Genomic DNA, 5,000 nt, shown 5'->3' on the forward strand with positions numbered 1-5,000 from the left:
TTCATTCTTTCTTTCCTTCATTCATTCGTTTCTTCACTCATTCCAACGCTCCTTCATTCATCCTAACTCTCCTTCATTCATTCTTGCCTTCCTTCCTTCACTCCTTTCTTCATTCATTCTTACCCTCCTTGCTTCATTCATCCTAATCTTCCTTCATTCATTCTAATCATCTTTCATTCACGCTCACGCACGTAATTACACACACACACACAGATACACCTGTCCTTTATGCATGACAAGCACCTACCTGGAGTAATTAATTCTCTCTCTCTCTCTCTCTCTCTCTCTCCCTCTCTCTCTCTCAATAAATCCCTGAGTTAGGACACCAGCGAAGTGTGTGTGTGTGTGTGTGTGTGTGTGTGTGTGTGTGTGTGTGTGTGTGTGTGTGTGTGTGTGTGTGTGTGCGTGCGTGCGTGCGTGCGTGCGTGCGTGCGTGTGTGTGTGTGTGTGTGTGTGGGTGTGGGTGTGCGTGCGTGTGTGTGTGTGTGTGTGTGTGTGTGTGTGTGTGTGTGTGTGTGTGTGTGTGTGTGTGTGTGTGTGAGAGAGAGAGAGAGAGAGAGAGAGAGAGAGAGAGAGAGAGAGAGAGAGAGAATGTTGATATAGACAGCTAGTATCGTATCGTTTATAAAGGCCCCAATATGCTTGCATGCGTCGGTCTTGGTCACCTAACGGCGGTACTCAACACTGCTCGATCTCTGGCAGCCTCTCTATTTAGTCCTGTATCCCTGATGTCACACTGTATGGCCTCGTCCCAGGTCTTCTTCGGTCTACCTCTCACAACCCTACCGGTACCCCCAACATTAACACTCACTTCTGCACCCAATTATCACCCCCCATCCTCTCCACATGCCCAAACCATCTCAGTCTACCCCTCCTCATCACAACGCCAATACACTCCAGTCCCATCCTACCTCTCAACTCTTCCATCGTAAACCTAGCCCCCCCCCCAAGGCCTCGCACTCAAGGACGCACTGCACATCCGCTTAATCAGTGCCAGTTCTGTACGTTTGAGCCTGCGAATATCCTCTTCCTTTACTGCCCAAGTCTCACTACCATACAGCATTACACTCCTAACACATGCTGCATACAAAGATCCCTTAGCAGGTAGGGAGAGTCCTCTCAATGTCAGGAGAGGCAACAGCTCCCTGAACTTCTTCCAACCACTCCTCACTCTAGCCACGGAGATAACTCCAGCCCCACCTCCAGCACACAACATGTCCCCCAAATAACAAAACTCCTCCACACACTCAAGAGACTCACCAGCAAGACCAATCCTTTCACGCCTGACAGTCTCCACCTGCTCTCCTCGACACACTGCACACAGGAAATCAGCATTATCTCGCAGTCTACCAGTAATACCACTACATCTCTTATGCACCCACTTATCACAAACACTGCATTATCTCGCAGTCTACCTCTAATACCACTACATCTCTTATGCACCCACTTATCACAAACACTGCATTATCTCGCAGTCTACCTCTAATACCACTACATCTCTTGTGCACCCACTTATCACAAACACTGCATTATCTCGCAGTCTACCTCTGATATCACAACATCTCTTATGCACCCACTTATCACAAACACTGCACAAGATGGAGTTACTTCCCACGCCCTTGTGGCAAATTGCACATGGCCACTCTCACTCTTCCTTGACAGTACCAGCACCAGCCCTAGATACCATCACTTTTGTTTTATCTGCATTTACAGACAAACAACATAAACAAACAATAAACAGATAGGCAGATCGATAGATAGACAGATAAATAGTTAGATAGATAGAAAGACACTAAGAAATACAGAGACTGACAGGCATAAAGAGAAGAGAGTTGAAGTGAGTGCATGATTTGTGTGTGTGTGTGTGTGTGTGTGTGTGTGTGTGTGTGTGTGATGAAAACTTATTCTCTCTCTCTCTCTCACACACACTCTCTCTCTCTCCCTCTTACATGCTCAACAGTCACGCATTTCATGTTCTCTCCCTTCCCTCCCTCCCTCCCCTCCTCCCTACCATACCAACATCTCCCTCCCTCCCTCCCTCCCCTACTCCATACTTCCTCCCCTCCCTCCCTCCTTCTTTCACCCCCTTCTTCTTTCCTTTCCTCCCGCCATCCTCTTTCCCTTCTCTCCTCCTCTATCATTCCTCCTTCCCTCCCTTCCTTCACTTCCTCCTTCCCTCTCTTTCTCCCATGCTTCCCTCCTTCCTTCGATCTACGAGTATATCTCAATCTCTTCTCTCTTTCCATTCTTCCTCTCTCTCTCTCTCTCTCTCTCTCTCCTTTCCATACTTTTCTCCTTCCTCTCCTTCCCTCCATTCCTCCTTCCTTCCTTCTTTCCTTTCCTTCCTTCTCTCCTTCTTTTACTTCCTCTTTCCTTCTTTTCCTCCCTCACTTTTTCCTTCCTTCTCTTTCTTCTTCCTCCCTGATTCCTTCCTCCTTTCCTTCTCTCACTTCTTTCCCTCCTTCCTTCTCTTTCTTCTTCCTCCCTGATTCCTTCCTCCTTTCCTTCTCTCACTTCTTTCCCTCCTTCCTTCTCTCTCACCTCTCCTTCGTTTTCCCATCCCTCTCTCCCTCCTTTACTTTCTCTCTCTCCTTTCCTCACTTCTTCCTTCACACCTTCCCCTTCCTTCTCTCTCCCTTCCTTCCTTCTCTTTCTCCCTTCCTTCCTTCTCTTCCTCCCTTACTTCCTCCTTCCTAACTCTGGGAGGAGGAGGAAGAGGAGGAGGAAGAGTAGTAGTAGTAATAGTAGTAGTAGTAGTGGTGGTGGTGGTTGTAGTAGAAGTAGTAGTAGTAGTAGGAGTAGTAGGAGTAGCAGTAGTAGTAGTAGTAGCAGTAGTAGTAGTAGTAGTAGTAGTAGTAGTAGTAAAGTAATCAGTGTAACGGTAGTGGTACTTGCCCTTAGAGATGAAATAGTGATAGTCGCAAGAACCAATTGTGGTAGTAACAACCATCGGACACGCAACTACCAACATTCATCACCACAATCACCACAATCCAACCACCCAGGCCAGGTAGAATCTCATTAGGCTTAGTAATTATATCTACCCTTATCACGTGAGGTAATGTTGGTAGTTGTGGTGGTAATGTTGGTAGCTGTGGTGGTAATGTTGGTAGTTGTGGTGGTAATGTTGGTAGTTGTGGTGGTAATGTTGGTAGTTGTGGTGGTAATGTTGGTAGTTGTGGTAGTAATGTTGGTAGTTGTGGTGGTAATGTTGGTAGTTGTGGTGGTAATGTTGGTAGCTGTGGTGGTAATGTTGGTAGTTGTGGTGGTAATGTTGGTAGTTGTGGTGGTAATGTTGGTAGTTGTGGTAGTAATGTTGGTAGTTGTGGTGGTAATGTTGGTAGTTGTGGTAGTAATGCTGGTAGTTGTGGTGGTAATGTTGGTAGTTGTGGTGGTAATGCTGGTAGTTGTGGTGGTAATGCTGGTAGTTGTGGTGGTAATGCTGGTAGTTGTGGTGGTAATGTTGGTAGTTGTGGTAGTAATGTTGGTAGTTGTGGTGGTAATGTTGGTAGTTGTGGTGGTAATGTTGGTAATTGTGGTGGTAATGTTGGTAGTTGTTGTGGTAATGTTAGTAGTTGTGGTGGTAATGTTGGTAGTTGTGGTAATGTTGGTAGTTGTGGTGGTAATGTTGGTAGTTGTGGCTGTAATGTTGGTAGTTGTGGTGGTAATGTTGGTAGTTGTGACAGTAATGTTGGTAGTTGTGGTAGTAATGTTGGTAGTTGTGGTAGTAATGTTGGTAATTGTGGTGATAATGTTGGTAGTTGTGGTGGTAATGTTGGTAGTTGTGGTGGTAATGTTGGTAGTGGTGGTGATAATGTTGGCAGTGGTGTGGTAATGTTGGTAGTTGTGGTGGTAATGTTGGTAGTTGTGGTGGTAATGCTGGTAGTTGTGGTAGTAATGTTGGTAGTTGTGGTGGTAATGTTGGTAGTTGTGGTAGTAATGTTGGTAGTTGTGGTGGTAATGTTGGTAGTTGTGGTAGTAATGTTGGTAGTTGTGGTGGTAATGCTGGTAGTTGTGGTTGTAATGATAGTTGTAGTAGTAATGCTGGTAGTTGTGATGGCAATGATAGTTGTAATGTTGGTAGTTGTGGTTGGTAATGCTGGTAGTTGTGGTAGTAATGTTGGTAGTTGTGGTGGTAATGTTGGTAGTTGTGGTAGTAATGTTGGTAGTTGTGGTGGTAATGCTGGTAGTTGTGGTAGTAATGTTGGTAGTTGTGGTTGGTAATGCTGGTAGTTGTGGTAGTAATGTTGGTAGTTGTGGTAGTAATGTTGGTAGTTTTGGTGGGAAGGAAGCTCCCTAATACCTCTTACTAAGCGATTCTGTCTTGGATACAGCTGGCTAATTTCTTTTTCTACGTAATTTATGCAGAGTATAACGAGAGAGAGAGAGAGAGAGAGAGTGTGAGAGAATTTTAAATAACACATAACAGGAGGGCATGTGTAATGAGCAAAATAAATCGCTTAGTAAGAGGTGTTAGGGAGCTTTCTTAACAAACGAAAATACGGGTCAAGAAGTACTATGTTTTACGTCTTGAGAAATATATAGCATCTTAAGACGAAATTCAACCTATTGCTCTCTCTCTCTTTCTCTCTCATTCTGTCCTTCCTTCCCTCCCTTTCATTCTTCCTTCCTTCCCTTTCTCTCTCTCTCTGTCCTTCCTTCCCTCTCCCCTATTAAAGTCCTTCCTCCCCCCCCTCTCTCTGTCCTTCCTTCCCTCTCCCCTATTATATTCCTTCCCTCCCTCCCTCCCTCTCTCTCTCTCCTTCCTTCCCTCCCTTTCATTCTTCCTTCCTTCCCTCTCCCTATTATATTCCTTCCTCCCCCCTCTCTCTCTCTCTCTCTCTCCTTCCTTCCCTCCCTTTCATTCTTCCTTCCTTCCCTCTCCCCTATTATATTCCTTCCTTCCCTCTCTCTCTGTCCTCCTTCTTCCCTTTCATTCTTCCTTCCTTCCCTCTCTCCTATTATATTTCTCCCCTCCCTCCCTCCCTCCCTCCCTCTCT

The sequence above is a fragment of the Coenobita brevimanus genome, chromosome 60 (genome assembly GCF_032717465.1).
Source record: "Coenobita brevimanus isolate Jiangsu-jjx chromosome 60, ASM3271746v2, whole genome shotgun sequence".
In the NCBI taxonomy this organism is placed as follows: Eukaryota; Metazoa; Arthropoda; class Malacostraca; order Decapoda; family Coenobitidae; genus Coenobita; species Coenobita brevimanus.